The sequence below is a fragment of the Sciurus carolinensis genome, chromosome 3 (assembly GCF_902686445.1).
Source record: "Sciurus carolinensis chromosome 3, mSciCar1.2, whole genome shotgun sequence".
In the NCBI taxonomy this organism is placed as follows: domain Eukaryota; kingdom Metazoa; phylum Chordata; class Mammalia; order Rodentia; family Sciuridae; genus Sciurus; species Sciurus carolinensis.
This window is the reverse complement of record NC_062215.1, coordinates 8,026,776-8,046,711: the sequence shown is the minus strand read 5'-3', so window position 1 is coordinate 8,046,711 and position 19,936 is coordinate 8,026,776. Positions and strand designations below refer to the sequence as shown.

At 54.1% G+C, this 19,936-nt stretch overlaps 1 long non-coding RNA gene across 1 annotated transcript in view; it reads right to left on the bottom strand.

Moving 5' to 3' along the window:
• Positions 1 to 514: 514 nt before the first annotated feature.
• Positions 515 to 19,936, bottom strand: part of LOC124980349 (uncharacterized) — a 142,823-nt gene continuing 123,401 nt past the window's right edge. The window contains exon 3 of the long non-coding RNA XR_007107784.1: positions 515 to 2,565. This is a non-coding gene — a long non-coding RNA (uncharacterized LOC124980349). The remainder of the gene's footprint in view (positions 2,566 to 19,936) is intronic.

The window sequence follows — 19,936 nt, the reverse complement described above, 5'->3', positions numbered from 1 at the left end:
TCGACAAGCAGCAACAACTTCAGGGTGTCATGCAAGCCTGAAAACCTGGCTTTTCTAACCTGCGAAAGAACCTATAATTTGCCTTCTGACTGTTCTTACTTGTCATGAACACCCAAAAACTTGGGCAGGCCCAACTCTGCCCTCCTGCGCCACCTCCCCCCCCCCCCCCCCCCGCCACTACCACCTCCAAGTTCCGCTCCCTTATCCCAGATCAAGTCAGTGTCTGCAAAGGTAAGAATGAGCTGGGAGGTCCCACTCAGCACTATCTGGGTTGAATGCAAAGGTTATCTAGGAGACTTTGGAAAGAAAGTATACACTTAGCTCCAATTTACACGCCCTTGATATTTTAAATAATTCTAGCGTTCAAAGGAATTTCAGGAAGTCAACTCCTCGCCAACTCTTTTGCTCTCCAGAAGAAACCATACTGAAGGTTTTAGTTCTTTATTTCTGTCTAGCAAAGATGTGGAATTTTTTATTCTACATAGCACATGAATTCACATATCACCATTTTCCACTGTTCCTAAGGGCTACGTTATTTTTTTTTTTGCCTCTTAATGAACTGTTTTGTTTTTAATAAGAAAGATTAGTTTTACCTGTATAAGTAGGATTGTATTAGAGAGAAATCCCTGGTACCCTGAATCCCCACCGTGCCCATTGTTCATATGGCCCCTCTTACTCCGTATTTTATTCAATATCAAGCAATGCTTCCATTCTGGAGAGAACTGAATCAGTCAGGACTGGTGCCTAAACCAATGGCATCCATTTAGAGGCCGCAGTGGCCAATGAGGCAACCAGATGCAGAGTCCTGAATGGTATCTGGCCAAGCCTATCAGAAGCATCCATCAATTACAGTAGGAAAAGTAGCAGAGGCAGGATCACCCAACTGGGTGACCCATTATTCCAGTTTGCCCAGGACTGCCTCAGGTTTAGCCCTGAAAGTCCTCTGTCCTGAGAAACCCCTTAAGCCTGTGCAAACAAGGATAGTGGGTCCCCCTCAGTCCATCACCACAGCAGAATTCCAGAGTCAGGAGCAGTGAGTCAGGATGCAGAGTGAAGGATCAAGATGACCAGGATGCTACTCTTGCTGTCCCTGGAATCAGGCCATAGCTACTGGGTGTGCTGAAGGACTTCGGGCTTCTTGACAAGGCCTAGCTGGGTGGCTGCTGGAGTCCTCGGCCTCACTTCCCCTGTGACCTTGAAACACACCTCATTCACAGAGGTGATACAAGTGGGTCTCAGTTTCCAAAAAACGTGAACAAACCTGAGGAGTACCAATGGCTACCCCACGTGCTAAGGAAGGAAGGGGACTCCCATACACCCTCCTCAAATTTCAGTAGCAATGAACATCTCTGGGGGGTTCTCCTCAGTCATTTTGTGGTGACTTGGAGATGCCAAGAATTACCCCAAGTCACTAACCCACCATAACACACCATCCACCACACAGGCAAGTTTCCATTCTTTTATGAAAACAAACAGCCTGTTCACTTTGGAAATGAGCAGAGACACCTTTGACTCTGCATGCCGGACAAGGCTGGACTCTGACACATACTTAGTGTTTTCTTCAACCATGTTCATGGGAGCTACAGAGAAGACTCAAACTGCTGACAGGCAGTGTCACCAGAAGACACTGGAAGAGGAATGTCTCCATAAAAGAGCCCAATATCCAGCTAGTATGTCATGAAGCACCAAGATCCTGCCTGGATCCCAGCTGACACCTGAGAGAAGAGGATCCTTACAGACGACTGGATCGATCAGATGGAATAATCAGTTCATTTTTGTCCTTCCGGAAGTCCACCTGGGTGCAACCCACACAAAGAGAGCTGAACCTGGAGAACACCAGCCCTCAAATCCAACTCCCCTGCCCTAGCCTTCTCCGATGGCCATGATGTCTGAGAGCCTGCAGGACTTCCATGCTGATTCTTGGTCATTCTGGAACCTGAGGTGGGGAGGGGCAGGTCCAAACACCCTTCCCAAGCTGCTCACAATGTATGAATGGCGGCATCTTTAGAAAGAACAGGAACAAAACCCAAGATCGCATTTGACTCAAGTGTAGTTAACTATTCACTCTATATCCAGCCAGCAAACAAGAAGAATCGCTGGGTCCAAAGGCAGGAGGGGCGGGGGAGGTGGGGGCAGGCAGGGAAGGGTGTGGGGCACAGCCTGGGAGCCGGGTGGGGCGGGGAAGAGTGTCAGGAGCAGGAAGCAGCGGAGGCAACACTTTCCATAGGGAGGAAGGTCCGGGTCTGGGAGAAGGAGTCTCCTCCGGCTGCGGCGGCCCCAGCCGAGCCTCTCCTGGCTCGCTCAGGTCCACACGTGGCTGCTCCTTAGGGCGAGGGTCTTTGGTTTCCACCCGTATGCCTCCACAAGTCCAGAAGTTTCTTTATTCTCCAAAACAAAAAGTCTTAATCAAATCCAGGGCTCTTGACTCTCAAGAGGTGATCTGACCTCAGCCAAGTCTTTCAAGGGGTGCTGGGAGTCCCTCAAGGGTGCGCTGGTCCCGGGAGGCTTCCCAGTGGTGGTGTGGGCAGGAAGGCCAGTGCTTGGTCATCCTCCTGGGCCTGTGAACTGAAGCAGTGAAAGAGTTAGACGTGGGCTTCCTCACTGGCCACAGGTACCTCCAGGGCTCAGCCTCACTTTTCTGACTTCAGTCCCTAATACTCGAGTTCATGTTATCACTGAACAAAATGTTAAAAATGCAGTCATTTAGTTAAGAAAGGAGACTTATTGACACTTCCTAGGAACTCCCTGCACAGCAGCCCCTGCCCAGACTCAGTTGAGGTTGGAAATCCAGTTTTCCAGCTGGTCACCATCATACCTGTGTAATGGGGCCAGGAGCATGGCAGTGTTAGATCACCCACTTCACAGGGAGGAAAGCTGAGGCCCAGAGAGTGCCAGTATCCTCAGTTACAACCAGAGTCCACCCTAACCCTCACCCTCACCCTCACCTTAACGTCCACCCTGGATGAAACTTCTCTCTACTGTCAAAACTCCCTCGGCAACTAATGGGGACCTCTCCCAGAGTGGACAGTGGCCTTGTGGAAAGAGGAAACCATTAAACACGTTTCTCTCTCCCTAACACTGACAGCCAAGAAATTAAGATGGACTGGGACGCCCCATCTCTTCCTTGCACCCCCTAATCCCCACTACTAAGTAGCAAAAATATTTACACCGCAAAAAGGCCTCACAGGTTGGCTATTCTAAAATTGATGGGACTCAGCAAGTGGCGTCAGCAGCCTGTCCACAGCTCTTCATGAAGGAGGCTGCTCTCTGGGTCTCCGACTCCAGCATTCCCTGTCAACCCACAAGGACCAACTGAGATGACGACGCATCTGTGCGCTCACTGGTACCTCCCCGGCTCGATGCTAAGTTACACAGGCAAGCCCAGCCCTCCAAGGCCCACCAGGGAGGCACTGTGCACACAGGAAACCAGGCGTAATATCTGCAGGGAAAGAGCCCAGAGGTCCTGAAATCCAGACTGTGAGCGTGGCAGCTCAGCCTGGGGCAAAGGCCTGTCCTTCCTGAGCCGAGGTGGCTGAACCCTAGGCAGGGATGGAGCCGAGCCACAAGCCGGGGAGGAGGGTGCTAATTGCCAGATGTCACAGGGAGGCCCCAGGGCACTGAGTAGGGAGAAGATGCTCAAAGACATTTCTCGGCAGGGGAACTGGGAAAGGAGACAGAGTCTGCATTTCAGAGTCACCTACAAATAAAAACCCCAAAAGGCAGCCAATGTGCAGACTCAGAGGCGCTCTGCTGCTCTCTGAAGAGTGGCCAAGAAGGAAACTGGGTGTCTTCACCCTGGTGTCGCCCAGGCCCTCTGGACACTCCCTTCCAGCTGGACCTGAAAACACCCCAAACAAACCCAGAGTTCTCTAACTTTCCTCCGGTTTCCTTTTCCCTCCTGGGCAGCAACCCTCCGAGCCATCTCAGAGAGCCACACGGGCACGCAGCCTTCTCCCCAGGGAGATGCCTGCAGCTAGCAAATTAATTGGCAGCAGCCGGGACTTCCTTCTTGTTGCCTGGCAACTACATGCACTTGGCAGAGGGACTTAAACACAGAGGGGAATCTTGTGAGGCATTTGCAAAATAGAATAAAAAGTAAAAATGCAGCTCCCCAGAATCTCATCCCCTCGGTAGACCCAGCCCAGGGGAAGGGGGCGGGCGGAGCTGGGAGTGAGGGAATCAACACAGGGAAGGAAAATGAGGTTAGGACAGGAGCAGACCCTCCCCGGCCCCCAAACCCTTCTTGGCATAGCATCTGTTTGGCTACAGACACGCCTCCGTCAGCCTGGAGAAAGGCGTGCAGTCAGAAGGCACCTCGAGATCTAAGATTATTACAGCAAAGGTTTACAGTGCACTGCTGTTCAAGTCTGTCCGTCATCCGTCACTCCACAGGGGCGCCATTGGGGCCAAGGTGACACAGCCTTAGGGCGGAGGCGGGACCCGCCCCCGCCCTCACCCTACCCAATCCCCTGGCACCGGACCATTTTCACGCCTATTGCCACGGCCACTGGGAGCTGATTGGATGAGCCCTCTGAGGCCCTTCAGCCCCGCTCTGGCCTCCTCCACACCTCCCAGCCAGAAGCGGGACACGCAGCCTGTGACCTGAGCAGTCCACAGGAGAAAACTGGGAACAGGAAAGAAAGAGGCCCTGCAGGAGGCGCAACAGTGGCTCCCAAACACATCCTCATCCTGACGCCTGCCACCTCCAAGTGGCACACAGGCCAAAGGGGCTGTGCAGGGGGACTGAGCCAAGGTCCCGGGTCACCCAGGTGGGCCCTGGATGTCATCGCCAGTGTCCTGATGAGAAAGGCAGAGGGAGATTTGACATGCAGAGATAGGGGTGCTGGGATGATGGACACGGGAGCCTGGGAGGGCTTAAGGGGAGGTCATGAGGCCAGGAGAGCAGGTGGCCCCCAAGCCAGGAAAGGAAGGACTCCTCCCTAGAGCGTCCACAAGAAACCAGTCGTAGAGACACCTTAGCTCCCTGAAACTGCTCGCAGGGCACACCAGGTCCCTCAGGGGGATTTGTTTTGGGGTTTTTTTGGTCTTTTTTTTTTTTTGCAGTGCTGGGGATTGAACACAGGGTCTCATGCTTTACCACTGAGCCACACTCCCAGTCCCAGCCGAACAGATTTTTGAAGAGATGATCTCAGCAGGGATAGAAGTTAACAGTGAGATGGAGATGGAGCTGATCTGCAGGGGCAGGTCCAGAATTTGGCTTCCAGAGGTCTAACCAACGCTGCAGGCTCAGAAGAGAAGAGGCGATCGCCCAGAGCAACTGAGGCACGGGGCAGCCCCAGCCTAAAGTGAGCTGTTAAATTACACCATGTGCTGCCTGCGACTTGGACAGGTGGCTTAATCTCTTAGAGCCTTACTTTCATCATTGCAAAACAGAGATAATATTATTATCTATCTTGCAAAGCTCTTAGGATTAAAAGATAATACATCAAAAGTACCTAGCATATGGCAGATGCCAAAGAAGTGATAACTCTTGATAGATTAGGCATGCAGACATGGGCAGAAGCTGCAAGTTGCCCACCCCAATATCTACTCTCCCCTTTCTATTCAATAATAGAACTCTGATTTTTGGTTGGCAAAAAAGACTACATTTCCCAGCCTCCTGTGTGGCTAAATAAGATCAGGTAACTAACTAAGATCTGTTCAATGAGATGTAAGCAGAACTACTGGAGTAATTCTGGTGAGGCTGCTTAAAGGTGCTAGAAGGAGCCCAATTTTTACCTTCAGCTTTCGATGAGGGACATAATGGTTGGTGCCCCAGCAGCCATCTTGGTCTATGAGGACACTGAAAATGGAAGTCATGCACTCAGATGCTCCAACGAGATGAGATCCTGGATCCTTGGTCACTCCAGTGCTACTGCACTAGTCTAGGATGGCCTGCCTCTGGATTTTTTGTTATGTAAGAGAGAAGGAGGGAGAGAGACTTCTGTTTTAGGTAAGTCCATGCTGTTTTAGAGTTTTCCAGTAATTAAAATGGATACAATATATTTCAGATCTAGGCAAGCAGGATTCAGAGACATTCTAGAGCAATGGTCTTCAAAGGATAAGCCTGGACCGAGGGCTTCAACATCACAAGAGCACCTTGGAGATGAAAATTCCTGGGTCCTATCCCAGACTTACTGCATCAAAAACTCGAGTGGGGGCCTGTGATTTGTGTTAGCAAGATTCCAGGTAATTCTGATGCAGTCAAGTGTGAGAGCCACTGTTCCGGAGCAGGATTTCTCCACCGGTCACATTTGGAGCAAAGTAACTCTTGGTGGTGCAAACTTATCCTGGGTGTGGTAGGATGCACACCAGCCTCCCCGGCCTCTACCCATGAGCACCCTGTCCCAGTCGTGACCAACAGAAATGTTTCTCACATTGCCATGTGTCCACGGTGGGGGGAGAGGGCAGCAATGTTGCTCCCAATTGAGAAACACTGCTCCGAGTCCCTTCCTTCACGTGGACTGCACGTCAGAATGACCCTGGGGAGCTTTTCGGAACACCAGTGCCCAGGCCTCGCCCCTGCCCCTGCCCAGGTACATCAGAATCAGGGAGGGCGGGACCAAGGCAGCTGCTGCGGCTCCCTGGGTGAGGCCTGGGTCGGCCGACGTCAAGAACTGCAGCAGCAAAGGGCCAGGCCCCAAGAGACGCTGCTCCGAGCTGCAGGAAGGTTCTGCATGGCGAAGGCACAGAGGACACAGGATGCTCCTGAGCAGAAACTCATAAGAAGAGTGAGCAGATCCCCAGAGTTGGGAACCCACATCCCAGCGGCCAGATGGGGTGGAATTCCTGGCAGCTGTGTCACTTGGTTTCCCATAAGAACAGGGTGGACACCTTTCAGTCCCTCACATGAATAACCACACAAAGCCCCAGTCCCTCCCCTCATAAACAGGGCACACCGGGAGCCAGCTCCCACAGGGTGCAATAAACATGAGCTCACCCGCGAGCACTGACTTCACATAGCGACGCAGCGCTCGCTGGTAGGGCCTGTCTGGAGGTGGGAGAACAGATCCCCTTTCCGGTGGGTCGACCCTATGGGCACCGAAACTAGGGTGTGCTCTGAGCAAGGAGAGATGTCACAGATACCTGATTTGCTAAATGGGCTTGGCCACAAGTTCATAACTCAGATGGAAGGGAGAAGAAGGAAGTAAAGAAGAAGCCAGCCACCACGAGAGAGGGAAGGCTGAACAAACCGAGGCTCTGACCCCTTAAGGAGAAAGATCCAACCCCATGTCGGTTCTTTTTCCCTCAGGGACTGTCTTTTTCACTCTTTATTTCATCCCCAGCCAGCCCTGCGGACATGCTAAGGCTGGACATCCCTTGTGTCTCTTGGTCCACATCATGAAGACCAGGATGTCAAGAAGGTTAGGCAAGGGGAAGTGGAGGAAAGGAGAGAAAGAGGCAGGAAAGGAGGTGAGAGAAATGAAGGAGGGAAGGACAAGAAAAAGAAGAGGAGGAGGAGGAGGAGCCAAAGACGCTGGTGGTCTTTGGTGTGCCAGGTCTTCTAAGAACCAGCATTAAATGGCGTGTCTGTTCCCTACTATCTCAGCCTGGCCTGGCTGGTCGAGATGGGAAGAAGAAGGCACAGGCATGAGTTGATAAAACATAGAAAAGCCAGTCCCAGGGTCTCTCAGAAGCCACATAGAGAGGACGGAATGTCCCTGCATGTCCCATCCTTCCCTGGGGACTCTGCTCTGCTGTCAGTCCATCGAATGCAGATGACTGGCACAGGGGAGAACACGCCCAGATGCTCCATACCAGCAGCCCCACAGAGGCAGGAACCCAGGTCCCCTGCCAGGGCCCTCTGCTGTTCCGAGGGACTTCCAGCAGGCCACTGTGTGCAACAGCAGAGTCCTAGGAATTGAGGACTTCGTTGCTGCCTCTGGCTGCTTCCAATGCCCCCAACTCGCCTTCCTCACCCTAACCCCTCCCCACGAATACATCCCCCACTTGACTAAGACCCCTGGGTTCCCTCCAGCCTGTAAACCCTGTGTGCAAACGTCCTGACTCTTGCAAATGTGTTAAAAAATAAACCTTAAAAAGCTTCCAGATGTTCTGTTTGTGTTGTGGTGTTTCTGTGCTCTGGTCTCCAGAGGCCAATACATGATGCACATGTATTTTCCTGACGGCCCACAGGAAAACAAGGCAGCCAAGAGGCACAGCCAGGGGCGAGGGGAGGTGACCCCTCCCCAGGATGCGGGGACCCATCCACTCCGACCGCAGAGCGCGCCCGGATCCTTCCCCTTTCTCTTCCACGGTCATCCCGAATCCCACTTCCTCCTCTCTGCCAGACCAGAAACACCTCTTCGGGGTTCATGGCACAACACGCAAAGGCCTTCAAGGCTACAGAGTCAGTCTGAGATTCACAAACGGAAAGCGTTCAGGTTGGTCTTTCCCCGAGCACCCACCTCACTTCCCCATTAAACTTCTCATACCAACTGTTTTGGGGACACTGATCAGGGACAAAATGACACAGGAGTGACCCTCCTACTTAAGATGTTAAAGACTGTTTGCAGGGACCGTGGTAGGAGCTAGACCAGCCAGAACAGGGAACGCAGTTCAGGGCTTGCCGGGGCCCCTCCGGGGCTGGTGGCCTCTGACCTACAGGAAGGGAACTGCCAACGGGCTCCTTGTGCACACACTGCCACACACGCACCTTCCCACCACGCACACACCCGGGGCCCCGGGATCCTTCGCCCAAGGTGACGCCTGTTCCCTTTGATGCTCGCCGGGTGTGTTCCCATTGGGTGAACACCAGACCTCAATAAACCGGGCATATCAAGAGGCCGGTGGTTTGCAATTGCACCCGCCTGTTATCTCCGGCAGGGTGGGGCTGCTTCGCGGTTCACCATTGAAAAGCAGAACTTACAGGTAGATCAAAGACCCTTCCGAACCTGCCGGCCTGGATCCCCGTTTATCCCCTGTGGACTGTTTCTAAAGACGGACTTTAAAGATAATGGTACCCCGGGCCCGAAATCCCTTGGTGTCCTCATCTTATCCTGCAACATGTCCCTATGGGCCAACCAGCAGCCAATTGCAGGGTCTCGCTTGCCCCTTCTTTGGATGGCCCGCTTATCAACAGCACATGGGGGAGGGGCCACGCAGGTGCTCCTGTCCCCGTTGTGAATCACGCCAGGCAGGAGGTTCCAGAGAGGAGATTACCTGCTTTCCTCAGCAAGAATAAACTGCCAGGTCCCCACGCCTGATCCCCAGAGTCCCCTGTTGGACTGAGGTCTACCCAGATGTTAAAGAGTCCATCTGCAGTGAGGACACAGCGTGACCTTGGAGTGGTGTGTATCTGGGACGCTAAGAGGAACTGCCCACTGCCTGGGGAGAGAGCCCAGGCCCTCCGCCATGGGGGCAGGCAGGCCTCACACCTCCTGGGGGCTCCTCAGCCCACCCAGTAGGTCTGCCAGCTTGCAGGGGTATCGAGGTTATCATCTGTGCTGGAGAGGAGGGAGGGAGAGGGAGAGAGGAAAGAAGAGAGCAACAGGCCAAGCAAACCACCAGCAACACAAGCTGATTATCCTAAAAGTACAACAGCAACCCAGGGCAGGGCACACGCTCCTACCAATGGGAAGACCCTGCAGGTGGCTTGTCTCCTTGGAGACCACCAAGCTTAGTCACCTGCCATCTGATCAGGGTTCGAGTCCTGAATCACCCTCTTAGAAGCTGCAGGATCCTGGGCAAGTTACCTCTGTTCTCTTTAACAGCAGGGAGAACAGCAGCACCTAGTGAGGACTGAGTTAAGCACTAAGGACTTGAGGGGCAGTATTTGTCCTTATTCCTCTATTTCCAAAACTCTAGCACTATCTCTATTAAAGAGCACAGACAGCGCATGCCCAAGGACGGAAGGACACTCCCGACGCCGTTTTTCTAGCACAGACCATCGCCGACATGTGTACTAAGAGGTCCAGACCCATCCTCTGTTACTTTTTTTTTACTTTTTTAATTGATGAAGTTGTTCTAGCACCTGAATTAGCCCTCAGCTCCCTTCCAGGTTTCCACGAGCACTCCTACGCTCCAGAGGATACGGGTCACGAGTGGGCACTGAGACAGGAGTCATGAGTGGGGCAGGGGCTTAGGAAGCTCCCACTGATCAGCAGTTCAGCCACTGATAAGATCGAGGCGATCTGAACTTCAGCCGAAATACGGGGATCCTACGTTGCTCTGTGTGTCCCCGTCCTTCCAACGCTGCCTTCCTTGAACCCCTGGGTTGTGGCTGGAAGCCACCGTTGGCTCTCACTAGTGACACTGCCACCTTCACAGACAGGTCTGGCCACCTCCATGGGAAATGGCATCCTGAGGGCTCTGGTCCCCGGGGCTCCAGTGCCACATGGCCTGGCCAGCTTGTGGCTTCCGTGCCAAGGTGACAGGGGGAGCTGGGGCCCGCGCCGTCCCATCACAAGGAGCCCAGGCTGTTACCCAAGGCTGCAGCTGGGCTCTCTGAGGCCTGGGAGGTCAGGCAGCAAGTTCACTGAGCAGGCCACCCACACGGCACATCAGGGCTGCTGGACTGTCCCCAGGGCGAGAGCTGCACTGGCCCTTGGCCCTGACTCGGAAGACTCCACCATATGGCTTCCTTTGGGAACAGAGAGGAAGAAAGGGAGTGGGCCAGGGGAAGAGAGAGCCACGCTTCCCCCTGGGTACTGGGAACCCTCCCTGGGCAGGGACCTGGAGGGTTAGCCTTGTCCCCAGCAGGTCCAAGAAAAAAGAGGGTGTCCAATAAACGCAGAGTGATGGGTGACATGCCCGAGGACCTCAGGTCCCCTCTGGGACAGGCTCTCTTTCTTTCTCTCTTCCCCAGATGTGTTCCCAGGGTCTGATCTGAACTTCAAACACCCTGGCTGGGTCACTTCACACTCTTTCAATTAAAGACCCAAACTGGGTTTTCATGTTTGCAGAGAACTCTGACCAAAAGTGTAGGCAGCTGAGCAAAACAGGAAGAGAATGACCTGCTGTCCCCTCCCCTCCAAGTCCAGGGAGGGGGACCAAGCAGGGAAACACAATCTTGATTGCTCTGGCCTCCGGGCAGGCGGGGGTCCCCGCTAAACCCTCCCTGCTCTCCTGACAGCTCTTCTCTCGTCTTGGTCCTGCAGGCCCCAGTCCCCATCCTGCGCGGCAGGGGTGGGTGGGGAGCTGGGTGAGGCTCTGGCCGAGGACAGAAGCTGGGAAGGGATCCTCTGGCACAGCTGCCAGAAACAGAGCAACCTTTCCAGGTTGCCCGGCATGCTGGGACTTGCTGGAAACCAGAGCTGGGGCTGGAGAAGGGGGTGGACAGTGGAACCAGAATTCAAAGGGGCAGCCGAAGGAGGGGGCCCTGGCCTCGGGTGGGGGGAGGGGGAGGCTTCAGTGAATCATGTAAATTGGAGACAGAAAGGAAGTCCGGGCACCTTCATTTCCTCCCTCTCCTAATAGGAATTATCTTATTAGCCCCTGAGCTTCCTAGAGGCGAACTTGAAATGATTCCTGTAATGGGGATTTCAATCTACGGCCCCCTCCCCCAGCACTCTCGCTCCCAGGAGAGCCCAGGAAACTCTTAAAGGGACGGCAGAGAAAGAGGCCAGCTCAATGTGCTGAAGATCACATCCTTCCTACCACCTAGGTACTGCCCTTCACCCCGCGGAGGAATTTATTGTGGGGACACAGTCACAGATTTGGTGATAAACTGAATAACACACAACCCTCCAATCTCTCTACCCCTGCAAAAAAAAAAAAAGAGAGTGAGAGAGAGAAAGAAAGTAAAGAAAAAGAAAAAGATATAGCTACCAGTTCCGATCCCTGCAAGCTAGGAATGTTGCCTTCTAGGGAGAAAGGGATTGAGTTAAAGATTTTTGAGATGAGGAAATTGTCCTGGATAATCTGGGTGGGTCTTAAATGCAATCACAAGCACCCAGAAAAGAGGAAAGTGGAAGGAGATTTGAGTAGAGAGGGGAGAAAAAGGAAAGAGACCCCCATGGCAGAGGTGACAGTGATGTGACCATAAGCCAAGGAACACAGGCAGCCCCCAGAAGCTGGGATCGACTCTCCCCACAACCTCCAAGAGAAGTCAGCCCTGCCGACAACTTGATTTCAGCCCAGAGTCATGTTCTGAACTTCTTGCCTCCAGTTCTATAAGAGAATTTTGGGTTGTGTTAAACTTCCAAGTCTGGGGTAATTTGTTATAGCAGCCACAGGAAACTAATACGGTTGGAGTAAAGTTCTTGCAATAAGGATTGTCTTCGGAAGTTAATCTCGCAGCAAAAGAAAAATACATTGGAAACATCCAAGAACTGTTCAAAAATAACTGTGTCACGGTTTTACAATGAAATACTAAACCACCACAAAAATACTGACCTATTAATAATAAGGGATTCATATCACATGACTAAGGATGGGTGGTTCCTAAATATTTCTCTTGCTTTATTGTCTAATGATAGGCAGCTGATCATCCGGACACTGGAAGTTTCCTGCTTGTTTGCAGAGTGATATGAATTAAGGATGGTTGGCTCCCTTTCTGTGGATAGAGAAGCAGGAACTGGGGGTCTTTAGAGCAGAGAGGGCAGGTAGCGCCAGGACATTCATGTGGCAAGACTGCTGTAACGAATTACCACGGAGTGGAGGCTTGAAATGATAAGAATTCATTCTCTCAGAATTCTGGAGGCCAGAATTTCAAAGCTGGAGTTGGTTGCTCTGAAGCCTCAAGGGAGAATCTTCCATACCTCTCTTCCAGCTCCTCCAGGTCATCCTTGCCATTCCCTGGCTCACAGACACCGTTCTCCAACCTCTGCCCCTACTCTCATACCCCTTCTTCTGTGGTTCTCCCCTCTTCTTCTCTTCTAAGGACTGGTCATTGGGTTTAGGGCTTCCCCTAAGTCCAGGATGATACTGTTGCAAGATCCTTCACTAATAAGATCTGCAAAGACCTTTTGCCCAGATAAGATCACATGCTCAAGTCCTACCTGGATGCGAATTATGGGGGGACACTACTCAACTACTCAACTATGGGCATGTGGCCCATAGCTTCTCTCTTTCTCTCTCTCTCTCATTCGGTTGGAATCACCAATGTTTAGAGTGGGTGGCCTCAGGGGAGAGAAAGTTCTCCATCACAAAGTGTTCAAGCAGGAAGTACTTATCTAGAAAGACCTAGAGGTGATCATGCATCTGGATGCAAATAACTGGCCAAAACGAATGTGCTTTTAATGAGAGCAAGGATTGTACCCAAACTACTTTGCACAGCCCTGGGTATTAAAGAGATGTGTCCCATAAGGGATGCTCCCTTAAATCTTAACATCCTTCCTTTCAATGAATATATGGACTTCTACAAAGCAAAATAAACCACACTAAAGGGAATGCTAAGAATTAGACCATCTTTATATTTGATGACTATTTACAGAACACATCCTTGGTATATTGAACTACGGGATAAAACCTGATACTCCTATGTTCCTCTGTCTTCTTTGATGGCCAAAGGTGACACACCAGGACAAATTCCATGGCAGGAGACACCTAAATCAGCATTCAAAAAATTATGTAGATGGGACCCAGAAGGGGTAGTAGCCAGTCTCCATCTGGGCAGCTGGAGCGTCCCTCAGGAAAACCTAAGAGTGAGCCCTAGGATCTACCGATGCACCTGCCCAGCCTCCTTAGTAGCAGCCAGGGGCAGGCTGTCTGCTCCTACAGGGACCCAGACAAATCACACCCACCAGGTGTGTGATTTATCAGCTAAGGGAGGCTCTTAAGCCACAGGTGGGTGCCTGTAAAGCCAACCTCCAGGGAGCCCAGACCTCAGGCCTCGCTTTGCTGCTAATCACCATAAGCACCCTGGTGCTGCAACCCCTATCTGGGTGGCCCTTAGCCACTCCCAAGCCTTGTCACACGCTGGGTGATCTCAGCTGGCCTCACACAGACCCGAGTTAGCAGGACAGGTGTTGTTATTATTCCCACTTTGCAGATGGGGAAGCTCCGCTGGAGCAGAGTGGAGAGGTCCCATGGCTTGCTCATGGCCACCCAGGGAGTTCATGTCCCAACTCCTGGCCCAGCACTCCTTATGCAGCCCTGGCAGGCAAACGGCAGCTCCACGCCCGCTGTGCTGCCTGGGAGCACCGGAGGGCTTTGTGGAGGTGGTGGCAAGCACCAGGGCCCGTCACTTCCCTCTGGGCCCAGGGCTTCCATTTTGGACTCTGGGGAGTCTGGCTTGCTGAGCATCCCCAGCCTTCCTGCCCCTGCCAGTCTGGAGGCAGAGGGAATGACAGCCACACACAGGACTCGTGCCCAGGCTGGGCCTCCCTGGGAGCAGCCAAGCTTGTCTTTTGGGGTCTGGGAGAAGCTGCCTGTTCTGAACTTTTCCAGGCATGAGAAAGACAGGATGAAGCAGATGTGGACTCCCAGCTCCACCTCTGAGTGACAGCTTTCCCACCTGTCCTGGAGAGGGGCTCACAGAGGGGCCCTCAGCCTCCCTCAGCCACCTGGAGCAGCCTCTGCAGGTGGCTGGGTGACTCTGGAGCAGAACAGAACAAGACAAACACTGCCCTGTCTGGGACCAGAGGTCAGAGGGCCACCGAGTTAATGACACTCAGGTGGAGGCCTCCATGGGAGGGGGCGGAGTTAGTTCCTTGGTGGTGGGGCCGGCACCACCCAAAGGCCTTCTCGGCAGGTCTGAAGCAGAGCCCTGGGGTGGGCACCTGTGGGTGGGGAACAGAGGTTGGGTCAGTACCCTGAGCCGACTCCTGGAATGCCAGATTCAGGCTGGACCTGATCTTTGAACAGGACCAAAAAATCAGCTGTGGTTTTGTTCCCCCTGCCCCGACCCATTTCGTTGTCCCTTTCTCCATCTCTGAGGAATCTGCATCCTCAAGGGGCTACCTGGGTGAAACTGTATCTCTAGGAGCTCTTCTGCCTTTGGGGTCAGGCAGAGAGGAGCCAGGAGAGCAGGAGAGGACAGAGAGCAAGCTGTCTCAGGCACCCGGGCCAGCGCTCGGTTCCCATGGCACTCCAGGGCGGCGTTAATAACTAACCACGTCCCAGACAGGTGCTGGCGGCCTAGCCTTAGGAGTTCTTGTTCAGGGTTGGAAGTGACTCATTTCCCTTTTATAGTTTGCTAGCAGACTGAGTCACCCAGAGGCCGGCCTGCCACACAGGCTCCCACACCTTGGCCAGCTAACATGCATGCCCATACCTTGGGACTACCTCCTTCCCAGGCCAGCTGGGCCCGTGAAGCTGGCCAAACACCATCCCTGTGAGTGACCAGGGCTCGGCCCCGTTCCTCCCCACACTCCCTCAGTTGGGACAGTTGACTCACTGTCCTCAAGGAGTCTGATGAGCTAAGAAAAACAAGGCCTGAGATGGGGGAGGACCCAAACCCCAGGCCGGTTAGGTCTGCCTCACCTGTGACCTCTACCTAAACGAGACTCTCATATGACCCCACCTCATTTCTGTGTTTGGAAATGAGACTAGAAATAGAAAGCTCCAGAATCCCATGAGCCAAAGGACAACACTGCCATGTAAATAAGTCACCTTCGTCACTCCTGGGAAGGACAGAGGCTGAAGACAGGTGAACTGAGGCCCAGGAATGAATATGCTTCCTGACAGTCAGGTGACCACAGAGGCTGAGGCTGTGGACCATCCGGCTTGTAAGGCCCTGGTGTGAACCTCTTGGGACTCCTCTCCTGGACAGACCCCAGACACAGGCCATCTGAGAGGACATGCAGGGGCATTTTGGAAGCGATTCTTTCCCTGATCCCATATATGGTCTCTCTTGCCTTTTTTTTTTTTTTAACATTGAAAAGAGAGAGAAACCAAAAACATGAAAAATAAAAACCAGGAGGTTGAAAAAAAAAAAGGACCTCCCTACAATAGTTTGGGGATTTACTGTTTTGTTTTTGTTTTTTGTTTCCTCAATCCTCAGAAAGTCCCACTTGCTGCCTGGTTTCTAACACAGACAGTCAACACGGGTGACATCAGGTTGGACAGCACCGGGTGTCTCACCGCCAAGGGCTCCAGGCAGGTGTGAGACTGACAGGTTGAGAAGAGATGACACGATTTCTTTCCTCGGAAGATGAAAACCGAGCAGGAGCCATGTCTGCAGAGGCTGTGCTCCGGGCGCGGTGGGAAATCGGACACCCTGCCAGGCGCTGGCCTTTTGGGTGAACCCCGCTTTCTCTGAGCTCTGGTTACAGCTCCCGTCTCTCAGGTGTCAGCCAAACTCGCCCCCGGGGCTCGGAAACCTGCGACTGGGGCTGTCTCACCTCCACAGAGCCCCCGGACTTTCCAAGCTGCAGTCTGAGGTCTGCGCGCCGCGGTTCCCGCTCGACCTCCCCTGGCGCACGTCTCGCACAGAGCAGCCGGGCAGGGACTGGCCAAGCCATGGCAGCAGCAAGGGTCCACGTGCCGGGGGCTGAGGCTCCACCCGGCCCTGGCTCAAGGGACCATGTGAGTCATTAGCCCTGACCAGTGACCATGATGTCCCAGGGTGAAGTGGGAGGCCAGGGGATGCGCCCGCTGCGGGGACACGAACCAGGGTGACTCACAGTTGGACCCGAGGGGAAGTTCCGTCTCGTCCTCTGCATGGCTCCGGTCCCTGGGTGAGCTCATCCCTGCTGCTGGAGCCCAGGCTTCTCGCTCTCACTCACCATCCCAGCAGAAACCTTCCCCTGGGCCGCCGCTCCCCGCCACACACACACAGGACGGATGGCGCGGAGGAAAGCGCGCCTCTTCCCCGCGTGACAGATTTTTCATCAGCAAAATATATGTCTTCCTCCTGCTGATGTCACGCAGGAGCCTGCGGGGCTACGAGGGAGTCCATGTGACCGATCTTCGAAAGGAAGTATGCAAAAAAAAGCACTGGAGTAACACCATCACGCTCCTGCTTATAGCACCTGCTCCCGGGACCCGGGCACCAGGCGACCGTGGTGCCCCATCGCCCTGGGCCACGGGTCTGGAGGCAGGAGTGCAAGTCACTGGGTGGGAGACTGTCCCCAGGGGAGTCACCCAAAACACTAAGCTTGGCAGACAAGCAAAGGCTCTGTGCCCCCTTTTTTTTTCTCCAAACATTTCCAAAAAAGGGCATGCACAACCCTGGCCTGATAAAGTAGAACAGGTCCTCGGTGGCTCTTCTGTCATAGGCAGGAGCAACAGAGAAGTCCGCAAGGAAGGACACCAGGCATTTAATCCCTTACGGGCTGTTGTCGGGTTGTACACAATCACAAGACCTGTGTTAGCAACCACCAAGTCCAGGTCTTCCTGCACACAGTCGAAGAACGTACAGGATCAGACGTGAGCTCTGGGGCACCCCAGCCTGGCCCTCCTTCGAGATTGTGGATGCAGGTGGAGAGGGACGCAGGGGGAACCCTGGCGACCCCACGTGTCTCTGCAACTCTCCATCTGTGCTCTCGGAGAAGGAAGCTGAGAGGATGTACCAAGGGGGCAAGCCAGCAAGGAGCAGAGCTGAGGGCCCACGGAGGAGGGCCTCCGCAGGGCCAGCTGCCCTGGGGCATCATGGTGTCACCGGAAGGGTTCCCGTGAGCACACCCAGCACCCCTCGTCACCCCAATGTAACTGGAATGGGAGGCGGGGATTTCTCTTCTACCCATTTTCTCGCTGCCTCTGCTTTTCCTCTCATTTCCATTCTTTGCTGCTGGGCCTGCGACTTGCCAGTGTGACCCCTGGTGGCTCTGCAGGTGGGGGAGTGGGAGAGAAGGGCCCTCACGGCAAGCCTCAGCCATGGTGCAGGGACCTATCCCAAACACGCAGTCGTGGCCACTGTGGGCGGAGCCGAGTGGTCGTGTTTTTCTAGCTCATCTCCAGGCTCACTGTCATTTGATTGCCACGTGCATGTGGATGGGACAGGAGAGAAACGGGCACAACCAACGCCCCTCCCGTTTGGACCCCCTGCCCCTCTGGGCTTCAACAGCAGCCCCTGCAAAGGGCCCTCTGAACAGTGTGTCCATCACAGCACACTGGGCTCCAGATGCTGCTTGGTCCCAGCTTCCCCCAAGGCAGAGGGTGAAGCTGCCGTCCCCTCCGAGCCCTCCACACTTGCCAATCCACCTCTGCGCTCCCTCTGTCAGGAACACCAGGCCGCTCCCTCCCTGGCTTCCTCCAAGTCCCCTTCGCCACCTGGTGCTGGCCCTTGCCCCCACTCACCCCCGCCCAGCACACCTGGGCCTTCTTTCCTGCTTCTAGTCTACTTTCCCCACCACACCAGCACCTTCTTCTGCACCGGAGCCTTTACGCAGAGGCTATTTTCTCCTGCTTGCTGTCTCTCCTGCCCCACCAGAAGGCAAGTTCCATAAGGAAGGGCAGGGTCTGCTTTGCTCAGTCCTCTGCCTGGAGTGTTCCAGCAGCAATAGGACCCTGAGGAATATCCCTTAGATGAATGAATGAAGGAATGGATGGAGAGAGGGAGGGAAGGAGGGAGGGATGGGAGGAAGGGGCTGCATCTTGAGAAATGAACGTGCCCTGAGTTGGGGAGCTCTGGGGAGGAAGGGCTGAGGGCTGGTGGAGGCAGAAGGTGCTGTTTTCAGAAAGGCAGTGCCCACAGTCTGCCTGCGAATCCCCTTGGAGTCCCTCACTAACCAACCCCAACACGCAGGCAGCTGCCAGTGCCCAAGCCCGACTTCAACAACAGACTCTCCTTCCAGGCCCCTGCTCCCCCACAAAGCCCACCCCATCCTACCACCAGGCACCCTGTCTGCACTCTAGGAATCCCAGGGGGAACACTGAAGAAGGGGACAGAGTGGTTAAAGACAAAGAAGTGAAACAAGCCCCCTTCACACCCACCGGCGCCAGCCTCCTGGTGACACCCTGAAGCGGAGACGGTGGGCCAGCTGAGGGAGCAGCCAGCCCCACAGGGCCCTGTAGGAAGGGGAGGCCCACAGGTGGTGCAGGAAGAGAGCATGGTGCCACCGAGGCAGGGCACTGGAAGAGTCCCGTCCTGGGGTGGGATTCAAGCAGAGGGAGTGAGGAGCCGTGGGAGGTGAAATTTGATTGCTGGAGGGTCATGCCAGGGTTACTTGGAGGAAGAAATTCTAGAAGTTCAAAGGCTGGAGCCCGGGTGGGCACCGCAGCTGTATACAGAGGGGGCATCAGGGAGGGAGCAGGAACACATGGGAAACTGCCAGAAGTTCAGGACTTGGTGGGGTCGCGGATGGGGACCCACTGGCGCCCTTCCTTGTCACTGGTCCGTGTGGACTAAGAGGGCAGTAAGTGAGGACAGGAACTAACAGGGCGTCTGCGATGAGCCCCACTGTGCGTCAATTCAGGAGAAGGAATGAGCATCACCGTGGTACAGAGGAGGAAACCGAGGCTGAGAAATTCATCCAAGATCATCTCTGGAACTACCAAAACGGAAAGCAAAACAGAAAGCGCTGACATTTTTGGAATGCTTAGACTGTCCCAGGCACTGGGCTGGTCACTAACTGTGCTTTCTCCCATTTTACAGATGGGGAAATCAGAGTCCCGAGAAGGGAAGGTGAGCAGGCCTGGCCACAAAGTGAGGGAGCTGCAGAAGTCGGGTACGAACCCAGGCCCACGCTCCCCTGGCTGTGCTAGACCAGTGGTGACAAATCCACAACACACCCAGTTTGCTCCACACCCCTGCTTGGCATCATGCAGGGCTCCCTTTCCAGGCTCTATAGGAGAAACAGACGGTCGGTGGCCTCCATTCAGATATGCCCACATTCTGAGCGTCCACCCAGGGCCAACACCTGAGACCTCCAGCCAGAACTGCACCTGCTTCAGGTAGAGAGGTCTAGACAGCTACAGGCCAACCCACCCCGTGTGTAGGGAGCGGCTGCTCATCCCACATCCTGCATTATTAGGACCAGACTTCAGGAGCTGCCCTCCAGGAGGCTCCACCATCCTGTTTGATCCTGTGAACCGTCTCTGTGCTCTGAAGGCCAGCAGGTGCCATCCACCTGCTCCTCTACGAGACCCACAGGTTTGCCTCACCTGCCAA